Source organism: Dendrobates tinctorius, unplaced genomic scaffold, assembly GCF_039654945.1.
Source record: "Dendrobates tinctorius isolate UK_male_01 unplaced genomic scaffold, ASM3965494v1 ptg000028l, whole genome shotgun sequence".
NCBI lineage: Eukaryota > Metazoa > Chordata > Amphibia > Anura > Dendrobatidae > Dendrobates > Dendrobates tinctorius.
In genome coordinates this window covers 96,035,335-96,052,650 of record NW_027361696.1, presented here as the reverse complement: position 1 = coordinate 96,052,650, position 17,316 = coordinate 96,035,335, and the positions used below count along the sequence as shown (strand labels likewise).

The 17,316-nt window shown below is 46.5% G+C and overlaps 1 protein-coding gene across 1 annotated transcript in view; it reads left to right on the top strand.

The window, feature by feature from the left end:
* The window catches only part of LOC141085646 (sulfotransferase 2B1-like), a 209,122-nt gene that overhangs the window by 103,843 nt on the left and 87,963 nt on the right, over positions 1 to 17,316 (top strand). The gene's annotated exons all lie outside the window — the stretch shown is intronic.

The window sequence follows — 17,316 nt, the reverse complement described above, 5'->3', positions numbered from 1 at the left end:
AAAAGTAGTTTGTAACCATAGTTGACAACTGCTGTCTCCTGTCACTTTCCATCGATGCAGTATTACCAGTTGTGTGAGCGGTACTTGAAAAATCAGTCCACAACATTGTCATGAAACCCCTGTCTCCAACGCCACTTCTGCTGTGTGCACCACGAACACCTCTGGCAAGCTGCCCCCGGCCCGTAAGGCTCGTGTGAGAACCATCACCGCGGCTGTGTGCTGGGAATGCCTCAAGCAACCGATTTACCAGTGTTGCTTGTTTATTAGCCAATATTAGGTCAAGGTTCTCCTGTGGCATGATGTTTTGTAATTTGCCTTTATAGCGTGGATCCAGGATGCTGGCCAACCAGTAGTCGTCATCGTTCATCATTTTGGCAATGTGGGGGTCCCTTTTTTGGATCAGCAAGGCATAATCTGACATGTGGGCCAATGTTCCCGGTGTCAATGATGCACTGCGAGTGCTGGTTGGAGGAGCACTTTCTGGCAAATCCACATCCCTCCAGTCACGCACAAACCCTGTACCAGACCTTGCCACGCCAACATTTTCACTTGCCCCACGAGATGCATCCTCCTCCCCTAAGTAATCATCCCCATCATCCTCCTCCTCCTCCTCCTCTTCTTCCTCCACCTCGTCCAGGAGAGGTCCCTGAGCAGACAATGGCTGAATGTCATCAAGGATTCCCTCCTCCTCTTCCTCCTCATCAACATTGGCTGCAGAAGCCTGCTCCTTAAGGTGCGTCAAAGTTTGCATGAGCAGACGCATAAGTGGGATGCTCATGCTTAGGATGGCGTCGTCTGCGCTTACCAGCCGCGTGCATTCCTCAAAACACTGAAGGACTTTACAGAGGTCTTTCAGCTTCGACCACTGCACACCTGTCAACTCCATGTCTGCTCTCAAAGTGCCTGGCCGTGTATCCTCCCACAAATGCATTATGGCCTGCCTCTGCTCGCACAGCCGCTCCACCATGTGCAGGGTGGAGTTCCACCTTGTTGCAATGTCGATAATGAGGCGGTGGTTGGGAAGGTGGAGCAATCGCTGCAGCTTCTGCATACGAACGGAGTGTACAGGCGACCGGCGGATGTGCGCGCACAGTCTTCGCACCTTCTGGAGCAGGGCTGTTAACTCCGGATAATTTTTGAGGAAGCACTGCACCACCAGGTTCAAGGTGTGAGCCAAGCAAGGTATGTGGCTGAGTTTTGAAAGGGCTATGGCTGCCACAAAATTACGGCCGTTATCACTAACTACCTTGCCTGCCTCAAGATGTACACTGCCCAGCCATGACTCAGTTTGTCGCTTCAAGTACTCGGCCAGCACCTCGGCGGTGTGTCTGTCGCCCAAACACATCATCTGCAACACAGCCTGCTGACGCTTTCCACTAGCTGCTCGATAGGGGGACACCTCGTGTGCAACAGTGGCAGCTGCAGATGGAGTGCTCGTACGACTGCGCTCTGTGGACGAGCTTTCGCTTCTGGAGGAGGAGGAGGAGGAGGAGGGTCGAACGCCTACAGCCAACTGTTTCCTATACCGTGGGCTAGGCAGCACTGTCCCACCACCGCTGTCCCCTGTGGACCCTGCATCCACCACATTAACCCAGTGCGCAGTGATGGACACGTAACGGCCCTGGCCATGCCGACTGGACCATGCATCAGTTGTGAGGTGCACCTTTCCGCTCACTGACTGCTTGAGTGCATGGACAATGCGGTCTTTCACATGATGGTGAAGGGCTGGGATAGCTTTGCGAGAGAAGAAGTGGCGACTGGGTAGGTTATAGCGTGGTACTGCATAGGCCATGAGTTCGCAGAAAGCTGCGCTTTCCACCAACCGAAAGGGCATCATCTCAAACGAGATTAGTTTGGCAATGTGGGCGTTCAAACTCAGTGTACGCGGATGAGAGACTGAGTACTTTCTTGACCTACTCATAGTGTCTGGGAGGGTGAGCTGGAATTGAGAGCTGCATATGGTGGAAGTAGCGGTGGACAGGGCGGACTGAGAGAGGGTTGATGATGGTGATGGAGTTGGTGTTCTTTCTGATGGCCTAGAATCAGTCTTTCGTTGATATAACAGTGGGATTCCCTGACTGCTGTGGCCTTGCAACGACACCTCAACATTTGCTGCTGTGCTAACCGGTGGGCTTACAGTGGGGGAAACAATGTAGCGTTGCTGACTACCTTCGTTGTGATCAGTTGCACATGTGGCACTTGAGGTTTGGTGTTGTGTCCACGCTTGCAAGTGCATGGTGTTTAAATGTCTAAGCATGCAACTGGTATTCAAATTTTTCAGATTTTTCCCTCGGCTAAAGGTCTTTGCGCACTTCTTACAGATAACCTTGGCCTGATCATGAGGATTTTGTTCAAAAAAGTGCCACACTGCACTCTTCCTACTTTGGCAGACATTTTGCGGCCTAGCACGCTGTGATGTTTTGACCCTCTGCACAAGCTGTCCAGCAACTCTTTTGATTTTTGGAACCTGTCTTTGGAGTGCTCCGGGCCTGCCAGATAACAGCTGTTGCGATGTCGATGTCTGCTGTGGATGCTCCTCATCTGAGCTATTGTAAGCAGCACCCTCTTCCCCCAATGGATGCCAATCTGGGTCAACAACTGGGTCATCCATCACCTCCTCTTCAATGTCATGTGCACCTTCCTCTGTGTCACCGTGTATGGTGGTATAGTGTGCGGGAAGGGGCACCTGAGTCTCATCAGGGTCAGAATCTGGCTCTGTACACTGCGAGGACAATGTAGTGCTCTGAGTGAATGTACCAGCAGAATCATCTATCAGCGGCTGTGCATCAGTGCACTCCATGTCAGATTCATCTTGGCCTGGGTAATTCACCATTTGACTTGATAATCCAGGCATGGTATGTGAAAACAGCTCCATGGAGTAATCAGTAGTATGGCCTACGTCATCCTTCAATCTTGGTTGGGGTGAAGGACACAAGGAAAGGTGTGGTTCATGAACATGAGCCTCCAATGACGACTCAGTGCTTTTACTTTTTACAACTGAAGAAGAGGAGGCGATAGAGCTGGAGGCTGAGTCAGCAATGTAAGACAAAACTTTTTCCTGATGCTCTGGCTTTAAAAGCGGTTTGCCAACTCCTAGAAAACTAAGCCTTCGAAGCCTTATGGAGCCAGACGATGACGTAGGCTCAACACCTCCTGCATTCGGTCCTATTTTGCTCTTGCCACTACCATCAGATCCACCACCAACACCATCATTACCAGCTGCCAACCCCGGCCCAATTCCACGGCCTCTTCCACCAGCCTTCCTCATTTTTGGTAGAAATGTAGATAAAATCCAACAAACTATATAGTAATGTAAAACAAGGTACAAGGTGTCTATAGGACAGGGGAGATTTTGAATTTCTGCTCACACTAGTGGACACTGGACACTTTTGGATTGTGTGAGGCCCACTGAATATCTGAGCGCTATGTCACAGGCTCGATGGCACAGCTGTGACCAAAGTGACTAGAGGATAAGGGAGATTTTGAATTTCTGCAGACACTGGACACTTTTGGATTGTGTGAGGCCCACTGAATATCTGAGCGCTATGTCACAGGCTCGATGGCACAGCTGTGACCAAAGTGACTAGAGGATAAGGGAGATTTTGAATTTCTGAAGACACTAGACACTTTCGGATTGTGTGAGGCCCACTGAATATCTGAGCGCTATGACACAGGCTCGATGGCACAGCTGTGACCAAAGTGACTAGAGGATAAGGGAGATTTTGAATTTCTGAAGACACTGGACACTTTTGGATTGTGTGAGGCCCACTGAATATCTGAGCGCTATGTCACAGGCTCGATGGCACAGCTGTGACCAAAGTGACTAGAGGATAAGGGAGATTTTGAATTTCTGCAGACACTTGTGGACACTGGACACTTTTGGATTGTGTGAGGCCCACTGAATATCTGAGCGCTATGTCACAGGATCGATGGCACAGCTGTGACCAAAGTGACTAGAGGATAAGTGAGATTTTGAATTTCTGCAGACACTGGACACTTTTGGATTGTGTGAGGCCCACTGAATATCTGAGCGCTATGTCACAGGCTCGATGGCACAGCTGTGACCAAAGTGACTAGAGGATAAGGGAGATTTTGAATTTCTGCAGACACTGGACACTTTTGGATTGTGTGAGGCCCACTGAATATCTGAGCGCTATGTCACAGGCTCGATGGCACAGCTGTGACCAAAGTGACTAGAGGATAAGGGAGATTTTGAATTTCTGCAGACACTGGACACTTTTGGATTGTGTGAGGCCCACTGAATATCTGAGCGCTATGTCACAGGCTCGATGGCACAGCTGTGACCAAAGTGACTAGAGGATAAGGGAGATTTTGAATTTCTGCAGACACTTGTGGACACTGGACACTTTTGGATTGTGTGAGGCCCACTGAATATCTGAGCGCTATGTCACAGGATCGATGGCACAGCTGTGACCAAAGTGACTAGAGGATAAGTGAGATTTTGAATTTCTGCAGACACTGGACACTTTTGGATTGGGTGAGGCCCACTGAATATCTGAGCGCTATGTCACAGGCTCGATGGCACAGCTGTGACCAAAGTGACTAGAGGATAAGGGAGATTTTGAATTTCTGCAGACACTGGACACTTTTGGATTGTGTGAGGCCCACTGAATATCTGAGTGCTATGTCACAGGCTCGATGGCACAGCTGTGACCAAAGTGACTAGAGGATAAGGGAGATTTTGAATTTCTGCAGACACTGGACACTTTTGGATTGTGTGAGGCCCACTGAATATCTGAGCGCTATGTCACAGGCTCGATGGCACAGCTGTGACCAAAGTGACTAGAGGATAAGGGAGATTTTGAATTTCTGCAGACACTGGACACTTTTGGATTGTGTGAGGCCCACTGAATATCTGAGCGCTATGTCACAGGCTCGATGGCACAGCTGTGACCAAAGTGACTAGAGGATAAGGGAGATTTTGAATTTCTGCAGACACTAGGCACTTTTGGATTGTGTGAGGCCCACTGAATATCTGAGCGCTATGTCACATGCTCGATGGCACAGCTGTGACCAAAGTGACTAGAGGATAAGTGAGATTTTGAATTTCTGCAGACACTGGACACTTTTGGATTGTGTGAGGCCCACTGATTATCTGAGCGCTATGTCACAGGCTCGATGGCACAGCTGTGACCAAAGTGACTAGAGGATAAGTGAGATTTTGAATTTCTGCAGACACTGGACACTTTTGGATTGTGTGAGGCCCACTGAATATCTGAGCGCTATGTCACAGGCTCGATGGAACAGCTGTGACCAAAGTGACTAGAGGATAAGTGAGATTTTGAATTTCTGCAGACACTGGATACTTTTGGATTGTGTGAGGCCCACTGAATATCTGAGCGCTATGTCACAGGCTCGATGGCACAGCTGTGACCAAAGTGACTAGAGGATAAGGGAGATTTTGAATTTCTGCAGACACTTGTGGACACTGGACACTTTTGGATTGGGTGAGGCCCACTAAACATCTGAGCGCTATGTCACAGGCTCGATGGCACAGCTGTGACCAAAGTGACTAGAGGATAAGGGAGATTTTGAATTTCTGCAGACACTGGACACTTTTGGATTGTGTGAGGCCCACTGAATATCTGAGCGCTATGTCACAGGCTCGATGGCACAGCTGTGACCAAAGTGACTAGAGGATAAGTGAGATTTTGAATTTCTGCAGACACTGGACACTTTTGGATTGTGTGAGGCCCACTGAATATCTGAGCGCTATGTCACAGGCTCGATGGCACAGCTGTGACCAAAGTGACTAGAGGATAAGGGAGATTTTGAATTTCTGCAGACACTTGTGGACACTGGACACTTTTGGATTGTGTGAGGCCCACTGAATATCTGAGCGCTATATCACAGGCTCGATGGCACAGCTGTGACCAAAGTGACTAGAGGATAAGGGAGATTTTGAATTTCTGCAGACACTGGACACTTTTGGATTGTGTGAGGCCCACTGAATATCTGAGCGCTATGTCACAGGCTCGATGGCACAGCTGTGACCAAAGTGACTAGAGGATAAGGGAGATTTTGAATTTCTGCAGACACTGGACACTTTTGGATTGTGTGAGGCCCACTGAATATCTGAGCGCTATGTCACAGGCTCGATGGCACAGCTGTGACCAAAGTGACTAGAGGATAAGGGAGATTTTGAATTTCTGCAGACACTGGACACTTTTGGATTGTGTGAGGCCCACTGAATATCTGAGCGCTATGTCACAGGCTCGATGGCACAGCTGTGACCAAAGTGACTAGAGGATAAGGGAGATTTTGAATTTCTGCAGACACTGGACACTTTTGGATTGTGTGAGGCCCACTGAATATCTGAGCGCTATGTCACAGGCTTGATGTCACAGCTGTGACCAAAGTGACTAGAGGATAAGGGAGATTTTGAATTTCTGCAGACACTGGACACTTTTGGATTGTGTGAGGCCCACTGAATATCTGAGCGCTATGTCACAGGCTCGATGGCACAGCTGTGACCAAAGTGACTAGAGGATAAGGGAGATTTTGAATTTCTGCAGACACTTGTGGACACTGGACACTTTTGGATTGTGTGAGGCCCACTGAATATCTGAGCGCTATGTCGCAGGCTCGATGGCACAGCTGTGACCAAAGTGACTAGAGGATAAGTGAGATTTTGAATTTCTGCAGACACTGGACACTTTTGGATTGTGTGAGGCCCACTGAATATCTGAGCGCTATGTCACAGGCTCGATGGCACAGCTGTGACCAAAGTGACTAGAGGATAAGGGAGATTTTGAATTTCTGCAGACACTTGTGGACACTGGACACTTTTGGATTGTGTGAGGCCCACTGAATATCACAGCGCTATGTCACAGGCAGAAATTGGCTAGTGTATCACAAACTACAATGTGTATGTAGAATTGGGCAGAGTAGGAATCTCCCTAGAGTGCAGGTCTGTAAGAACGGAACATGTCCTCGACTTATTCTCACAGAGTGACACAGATAGCTTCACTATGGCTGTGATAACAGCCGTTACACGGTACTGTGTGAGGAGAGTACACCGCTGTATGGTGTGAAAAAATGCACGCTCAGTACCTCAGCAGGACAAAAAAAAAATTGGGATTGCTTTTAAAAAAGCAGTTTGCAGCTCAGTACCTCAGCAGGACAAAAAAAAAAAATTGGGATTGCTTTTAAAAAAGCAGTTTGCAGAGCAGTGGGTAAACAGCAATGCAGCTGTCAGGAAGCCTTAGAAGGCAGCCCAACAACCAACACCACTGATACACCACAATATAGCCTCCCCTTGCACTGCACACACAGTGACTGGTGTGTTGTACAGGCACAATCGCTAGCAGCAGAAGCAGTTTTTTTTTCTTCTTCCCTGCCTAACGCTCTCCCTACAGAATCAGCAGCAACCTCTCCCTATGCTAAGATTGGCAGAAGTAAGATGGCGGTCGGCGTGCACGCCCTTTTATACCCCCTGTGACGCCCACCAAAGCAAGCCAATCACTTGCATGCCCTTCTGAAAGATGGTGGTGACCCGTGCCTATGTCATCACGTTGCCCACAGTGTCTGTGGATCCTGATTGGCTGAAAAAGAGCGCAAAACAAACTTTTGAAACGCGACTTTGGCGCGTAAGTCGCCGACCTCGTGGCCGACCCCATCCTAGGGTCGGGTTTCGTTTCATGAAACCCGACTTTGCCAAAAGTCAGCGACTTTTGAAATTTTTCGACCCGTTTCGCTCAACTCTACTCGTGAGAGTTTACAATCTTCAATGTGGTGGGGCATTTACAAAGTACAGGGGTGTATTTACAATGCTAGTGCAGAGGTTAGTCAAAAGTCGCGGATAGCCAAGGACAAGGAGGAGGAGAGCATGGTCAGTCGTCCTCTTGGTGAGGACATAGAAGTCTTGCTTGTTAGCAGTCTGGCCCGCATGGCTGACTTCATGTTGTGTTGCCTTTTCCGTGAGCCTCGCCTTTTCAAATTTTCAGTGACACTCATTACTGGTTGGTGACACTTTTAGACCAACGATACAAGGAGAACTTTCAGGCTATGTGCCCATGTTGCAGAATTGAAGCAGATTTTTCCTCAGCAAATCCGCACCCCCTTGCCAGGAAAAACGCATGCAGATTTTGATGTGTTTTTGACACGTTTTTCATGCATTTTTCTAAGCATTTTGTAACCTTTTTTAAGTGTTTATGAGCACAAATAAAGTTGGGTCAAAAAAAAACAAGCCTCCTATGAGGTCATTTCCTAGTTCAACCCTTCTTCTCCATTTTTTTTCTTATTGTATTCAGGATGCCACAAGTGCAGCCCCTAGCGGCGTTTCAGCCAAGAAAATAAGCAGATTTTTGCATCAGGGGCACACTTTTATGATCCCATTTTCCATTGGCAGTACCCTAACTGTAGTTAAGCATATACTCCATTTTTTTTTTAGAAAAAATGACCACAAACACAGTTTTACTAATAATTTTTTATTATAGTCTGGTAAGCAGCCAATGACCATGGCCCCTTCCTTGGCTATTAATACCAGGCCGCAGCAGTAAGCTTAGCCTTTGTTGGCCATTCTACAGGTGGACCCCCCCAAAAAAATGACATGGGATCCCCCTGCAAATTAAAAACCAGCAAAAGCTAGCTGCTTTGCATTTTATGGCTACTATACAGGGAGACCCCCAAAAAATGATGTTGGGTCCCCCTATAAATTGTAGCCAGCAAAGGCTAAGTGGACAGCTGCAACCTGATATTAATATCCTAAAGAGGAGTCATGGTTGTAGTCCCCCCCCAGGCTATAATATCAGCCACCAGCTGCCCCAGATTTGGCACATCATATTTGTGCGCCAAATCTGGTGCTTAGCCCCTCTCTTCCACACTGCCCTGGTACGGTGGCAGGGGGTAATGGCGGTGGGGTTCATGGCAGCGCCAGCCTTCAAGAAGCCCAGGTTAGTAATGAGGGGCATCTATAAGATACCCCCATTACTAACCTACAAAGAGTTTAAAAAAGACACAACAACCAGAAAAAAATATTTTATTTGATTCTTAATTGACTAAAAAAAATTTACCTGTCCACGTTCCTGCGATGATCTCCCATGACAGCTGTCACATCTGCAGATGTGGCAGCAGTCATGGCTCCTGCATGCTCACACTGCCAGGAACACATCTGCTCCCGGCAGCGTGAGCCTCCGAATTAGGTCACCGGAGTGCATTGAACTTGCGCTGCTTCGGTGACCTCATTCACGGCCCTGCTGTACCGTGAGAATTTCTCACGGTCTTTGGGTCCATAATGGGGCTTTACGGCCCCGTTCATTGTATCAGCAGCGGCGGTTTAGAGCAACCACATGTAATGTGGCTGCTCTAAACTTTAGATCATTGTGAGACACTCGATTAAATGGATTCTATGGAGGGTAGGTATCTTTTGTGGTTTGTTATTTTACTTTTTTCAGGGGCTTCGGGGAATTAGGCGTCTATGTGATTATATGCTATTTTTTTTTAATTTATTTTATTTTAGGTGGCGATCGGTGGGGACAGGTAAGTATAACTTATTTCCACAGGTAACCACTGGCCACCAATGAAATTTATTTCTGGGGACAAATAAAAAAAAATAAAAAAGGGGGACATAAAAAAGGGACAAAATAATAATATTGGGGCAGGCAAAAAAAAAATATAGGGGAAATATATTTTTAAAAAATAAGGGGGAGCAAAAAAATGTAGGGGCATTATTTAAAAAAAAATCTATAGACAAACAATATATGTGCCAAAAATTAAAAAAATAGGGGACAATATAGTCTTCCTGGATTATGGGATGCTCATGGGATGGCACGAATGCCTCCCATGATGTCACTTACCATTTGATGCGGTTTTGATTTACAAAACTGCAGCAAATGCGCTTGAAATCCACAAACATTTTTCATATTTGCGCATTTCAATCGTTCCAATGTAAGTTCATGGCGGTGGAATCGCCACGATTCTGCAAAATTAATGAACATGCTGCGCCAATCGCAGGGCACAGCAGTGGCCTGGATCGGTGCTGTAATAGCACCAATCCTAGGCCGGTGCCTAAGACAGGCCTGGCTAGGCCTGCAAGAGCTGAATGGCAAAATCGATGTCATCGTCGATCATGCAAATCACAGGGCACAGCTGTGGTGTGACCAAACTGTGTCCTGCTGGTGACCTGGCTGTGACCTGCCTAGGATTGGAGCGATCCTAGGGCAGTTTCCAGCGTCACCAGAAAAGCTCTGATTTGTGGGATCGATGTTATGATCAATCCCACCAATGACAGGTCACAGCTGCGGTATGAGCGTTCTATGACCAGTCTGTCACCTGTATGTGACCTGCTGCTCTGCATGGATCCTTACACTAGCTGAGGATTCCTGCAGAGCAGTCACACTGCCAGAGCTCCTCCTGTGCTGGGATTTGTGGTGCCATAGCAGCCTGTGACACTACAATCCCTGCTGAAGAATGAAGACAGAAGAAAGAATAAAAAAGGAAGGAGAGACTACAACCATAAGTGTTGATCCCTGATCCCTGCCCGATCTCTATTTATTCAAAATCTCTTCATCTAGTTTCCAAAATGGGGTCATTTGTGGGGGATTTCTGCTGTTTCCCTTGAGTAAATAAAAAATTGGGGACTAAAAGATCATTTTTGTGGGCAAAAAATAGGATTTTTTATTTTCACGCCCGGGCATTATAAACTTTAGTGAAACACTTGTGGGTTCAAAGTTCTTACCACAACTCTAGATAAGTTCCTTAGGGCGTCTAGTTTCTAAAATGAGGTCACTTGTGGGGGGTTTCTACTGTTTAGGCACATCAGGTGTTCTGAAAACAGTACATAATGCTCGCAGATCATTCGATCACAGTCTGCATTCCAAAACATCACTACTTCCCTTCCGAGCTCCGATGTGTGCCCAAACAGTAGTTTTCTCCCACATATGGGGTACCAGCGTACTCAGGACAAATTGAACAACAACTTTTGGGGTCCAATTTCTCCTGTTACCCTGGCACATCAGGGGCTCTGCAAATGGAACATGACGCCCGCAGACCATTCCATTAAAGTCTGCCCTCCTGTACGGCTAGTCAAAGGTGTATTGGAGTGTATCAAACTTTTGATCAGCCCGGCCACTCACTGCATAGGCAAATGTGACATTCCAGAGTCTGGCTGCCATATTGACATTGCCTCCCTCTAAGGGGTGATGTCATGCCTAGAGGCAGGAGGGGGGTCCCCTTGTCAGGTAACACAGGTTACATGACAATTCCTGCGCGGGCCAGAAAGGGGAGCTTCTTTATAAATTCTGGCCAGCAGGTGGGGTTAGTGAGCCAGTAATAAGTTAACTGAGAGAGTAAACAAGGGAGTTGTCATGGAAACGGGTGCAGCTTGAGCTCATGACAAGACAGTTAGAGAGAGTGGGAGTTGGTCTGTGAAGAGGGAAGGGACAGGAGCAGGGACAAGAGGCTCTGGGGGAACTAAAATTGCATATAAAAGACCCCAGAGTGAAGCACTGATATAAAAAGGGATGCCAGAGTCCTTGGCTGGGAGGACCTGTATGCCCTGAGAGCCGAATCTGGAGTACAGGGGACTGCAAGTTCCTTGGCGAGAAGATTCTGTTATTTAAACAAGCAACCCCTGGGGCAAAGGGCCAACCCTCAGAAGTAAGATGACCAGGCCCCCCAAATTGGCGGGACAAGTATGTAGGAGGATGGCCGGTCCTGCCCGTCGTGATTGATGGCTTCCCGATGAATGCTTTACTGGACACCGGCTCCCAGGTGACAACGATGCCATATGTTCTCTTTAAGCAGTACTGGGCTGATTCAGACATTACTCATAGCCCAGATAAAGACCTTGCCATTCTTGCCAGCAATGGTCAGTCCTTGCCTCAGTTGGGATATAAAGAGGTGACCATCAAGATTGGCCGAGTAGAATTGCAGTTGCAAGGTTTGATTATAGTTGATATTGACAAATGAGAATGTCATCTGTTGTGAGTTCGTTCTCGTGTTCACCAGTTGTGAGTTCCTCTTCTGGACTCCCTCTGGTGATGACGGGAGGTGGTGCGGCTGGTTTGATCGGTGGAGATTAGCCACCTGAGAATGAGGATGACGATTGGATCTCAGGATTCTCAGATTGGATTTAAGACAGCCGACGCCCTATTCAGTTGCTGGTGATTCCTTCTGGCTTGTCAGCTCTTGGTTTTCAGCTCTGTTCCAGTCATCTAAAGCTAAGTTTTTCTGCTAATGTTCACACTTGATTTTGTTGGTCTATTCAGTTTTTTGTGTGGTCTGCCAGCCCCGGCTGGGGGCTGAGCTGAATTTCCACTCTTATTTATCAGTATTTTGCCAATTGGCTTTTTGTCCCTTACTAGTACGGTCTCTTTTTGCTCTGTCTCAGAATATTTCAGAGTGCTGATATAGTGGGAGAAGTCTAGTGACTTCAGGGTTAATTTTGCTATCAGAAGTGTTGGACATTATTTTTGTAGGGTTTTTTGCAGGATGCAGACAGTGTCTTCACTTTCCTTTCCTGTCTAGTTAGCTTGGGCCCCATCATTTGCTCAGCCTATTTTCCTGCCTGTGTTTGTGCCTTCATCTTGTTTCACCGTCAATACATGTGTGGGGGCTATCTATTCCTTTGGGGTCTGCTCTGGGGCAGTTAGTTTTCCCTTTTCTTGCTTTAGGCTTATGTAGTCCTCCGGCCGCGACGAGGCGTCTGGGTTCATCGTAGGCACGCTCCACTGCTACTGCTAGTTGTGTGGTAAGATCAGGGATCTGCAATCTGCATAGTTACCAACTAGGGATGAGCTTTCCGATATTGAAATATCGGAAATCGGCCCGATATTTGCGATTTCCGATTCCGATATTTTTTTCACATCGGAAATCGGAAAGCAGAAGACTAAGCATGCTTTAAAGGGAGTGTATCTATTCCTCCACGTGGTGCTCCTGGAAACTCCCTGCAAAGAAAGGTGAGCTGAACGCAGACACATGTCAGTCAAAGGGCATATTGACACCACCACTGGCAGTTTTAATTTAATAATGTAAAATCACTAACCCTTACCCTAACTATCCCTAACCCCTAACCCTTAACCCTTACCACTAACCCTAACTAACCCTAACCACTAACCCTAACCCCTAACCCTTACCCTAACCCTACTAACCCTAACCCTAGCCCCTAACCATGCTGACCATAAGCATAACCGTAACCCTAACCCTACTAACCCTAACCCCTAACCCTACTAATCATAAGTATAACCCTAAACCCTAACCCTACTAACCCTAACCCTACTAACTATAAGCATAACCCTAACCGTAAACCCTTACTCTACTAACCCTAACTAACCCTAACCCCTAACCCTTACCCTAACCCTACTAACCCTAATTCTGAACCCTAACCATAACCCTACTAATCCTAACCCCTAACCCTACTAACCCTAACCCCTAACCCTACTAACCATAACCATAACCCCTAACCCTAATAACCCTAACCCTACTAACCATAAGCATAACCCTAACCCTATTAACCCTAGCCCCTAACCCTACTAACCATAACCCCTAACCCTAATAACCCTAACCCTACTAACCATAAGCATAACCCTAACCCTAGCTAACCCTATCCCCTAACACTAACTCTAACCCTAACCCTAAACCTTAACCCCTAACCCTAACCCTACTAACCCTAACCCTACTAACCATAAGCATAACCCTAACCCTAACTAACCCTAACCCTACTATCCATAAGCATAACCCTAACCCTAACTAACCCTAACCCCTAACCCTTACCCTAACCCTACTAACACTAACCATAACCCTAACTAACCCTAACCCTACTAACCCTAAACCCTAAACCTTACCCTACTAACCATAAACCCTAACCCTACCCCAACTAATCCTAACCCAAAGAAAAATCACCACTAGTGTTGAGCATTCCGATACCGCAAGTATCGGGTATTGGCCGATACTTGCTGTATCGGAATTCCGATACCGACTTCCGATATTTTTTCAATATCGGAATTCGGCATCGGAATCGGAAGTTCAGTTGATTGACGGCCTGACGTCATCATGATGCGCGGTGTGTGCGCATCATGATGCGCCGTCATTTCGGGCCTTCCGGGGGTCTCTGCCGGCCTGCCGGGGGGCTGGGCCGGCCTGCCGGGGGGCTGTGTGGACTGCCCGGGGTATGTACCGGCCTGCCGGGGGGCTGTGCCGGCCTGCCGGTGGTCTGTGCACCCTGTGGGGGTCTGTACCGGCCTGCCGGGGGGCTGTGCCGGCCTGCCGGGGGGCTGTGCTGATGTCCGGGGGTCTCTGCAAGCATCGTCCGATGGGACTACAAGTCCCATCGGGCGATGCCTGCTACCATGACAGTGATTGACACATTAGCCAATGATGGGACAGTAGTAGTCCCATCATCCGGCTAATGTGTTAAATGTTAAAAAAAAAAAAAAAAAAAAAATACTACATACATACTACATGCATGCTACATACATACTACATGCATGCTACATACATGCTACATACATACTGCATGCTACATACATACTACATGCATGCTACATACATACTACATGCATGCTACATACATGCTACATACATACTGCATGCTACATACATACTACATACATACTACATGCATGCTACATACATACTACATATATACTACATACATACTACATACATACTGCATGCTACATACATACTACATGCATGCTACATACATACTACATATATACTACATACATGCTACATACATACTGCATGCTACATACATACTACATACATACTACATGCATGCTACATACATACTACATATATACTACATACATACCACATACATACTGCATGCTACATACATACTACATACATACTACATACATGCTACATACATACTGCATGCTACATACATACTACATGCATGCTACATGCATGCTACATACATACTACATACATACTACATACATACTGCATGCTACATACATACTACATGCATGCTACATACATACTACATGCATGCTACATACATACCACATGCTACATACATACCACATATATACTACATACATACAATACATTCATACAATACATACATAGACATACAGTACATATAACATAGAGTAACATACTTACCAATACTTGTCACATTGTTCCCCGAAGCCATTGTCTATTCCGGGATAAATATTAACATAACAAACCACAAAAATACTCACCCACGATCCGAAGCAGTCCACGAGTGTGTCCCACGACGATCTTGGGTAGAGAACTGCAGCATCAGCTGATGCTGCCGTTCTCTACGGGCTGCAGGAATGCAATGACGGAAGGTAGGTATCCTTCCGCACTGTATTCCTCCGCCACTTAAAAAAAAAAAAGTCCCTAGTCTCACTTTATGCCATTGCTGTGTGGGAAATTCCCACACAGCAATGGCATAAAGTGAGACTAGGGACTTTTTTTTTTTTAAGTGGCGGAGGAATACAGTGCGGAAGGATACCTACCTTCCGTCATTGGATTCCTGCAGCCCGTAGAGAACGGCAGCATCATCTGATGCTGCAGTTCTCTACCCAAGATCGTCGTGGGACACACTCGTGGACTGCTTCGGATCGTGGGTGAGTATTTTTGTGGTTTGTTATGTTAATATTTATCCCGGAATAGACAATGGCTTCGGGGAACAATGTGACAAGTATTGGTAAGTATGTTACTCTATGTTATATGTACTGTATGTCTATGTATGTATTGTATGAATGTATTGTATGTATGTAGTATATATGTGGTATGCATGTAGTATGTATGTAGTATGTATGTAGCATGCATGTAGTATGTATGTAGCATGCATGTAGCATGCATGTAGCATGCATGTAGTATGTATGTAGTATGTATGTAGTATATATGTAGTATGTAGTATGAATGTAGTATATATGTAGTATGTATGTAGCATGTAGTATGTAGCATGCATGTAGTATATATGTAGTATGTATGTAGCATGTAGTATGTATGTAGCATGCATGTAGTATATATGTAGTATGTAGCATGTAGTATGTATGTAGCATGCATGTAGTATATATGTAGTATGTAGCATGTAGTATGTATGTAGCATGCATGTAGTATGTAGCATGTAGCATGCATGTAGTATATATGTAGTATGTATGTAGTATGTATGTAGCATGCATGTAGTATATATGTAGTATGTAGCATGTAGTATGTATGTAGCATGCATGTAGTATGTAGCATGTAGTATGTATGTAGCATGCATGTAGTATATATGTGTTATGTATGTAGCATGTAGCATGCATGTAGCATGCATGTAGTATGTATGTAGTATATATGTGGTATGTATGTAGCATGCAGTATGTATGTAGCATGCATGTAGTATATATGTAGTATGTATGTTGCATGTAGTATTTATGTAGTATGAATGTAGCATGTATGTAGTATGTAGTATGAATGTAGCATGTATGTAGTATGCATGTTGTATGTATGTAGCATGTAATTTTTTTTTTTTTTTTTTTTTTTTACATTTAACACATTAGCCGGATGATGGGACTACTACTGTCCCATCATTGGCTAATGTGTCAATCACTGTCATGGTAGCAGGCATCGCCCGATGGGACTTGTAGTCCCATCGGACGATGCCTGCACAGACCCCCGGAGCCTGCACAGCCCCCCGGCAGGCCGGCACAGCCCCCCGGCAGGCCGGCACAGCCCCCCGGCAGGCCGGCACAGCCCCCCGGAGCCTGCACAGCCCCCCGGCAGGCCGGCACAGCCCCCCGGCAGGCCGGCACAGCCCCCCGGAGCCTGCACAGACCACCGGCAGGCCGGCACAGACCACCGGAGCCTGCACAGACCCCCTGGCAGGCCGGCACAGCCCCCCGAAAGGCCCGTACAGACCCCAGAGAGGCTGTACAAGGGCAGGAAAGGGTTTTTCTTATTCCGATACCGGAAGTCCCATAGACTTGAATGGGACTTCCGGTATCGGAATCGGCGATACCGATACTTTTTTTAAAGATCGGCCGATACCATCCGATACGATACTTTGAAGTATCGGACGGTATCGCTCAACTCTAATCACCACTGTTAAGAAGATGGTGACCAGTTTTCCTGCTACAGCTTTCGCTCTGTGCATTTTTCTAGCGATTTTTTTTGCTCCTCTGCCTCAGCAAACTCCTTCTCCATTATCCTGAGGTGTTTCCCCTCCATTTTATCCATTATATAGCACTGTATTAGTCATTTTGCAATTCCAATTTTTTTCTCCCATTGACTTGCATTGATATTGGAAATCGGAAATTCCGATATCCGATATTTTTTCAATATCGGAAATCAGAATTCCGATACGATATCGGGCAATATCGCTCATCCCTATTACCAACCACTCTGGTT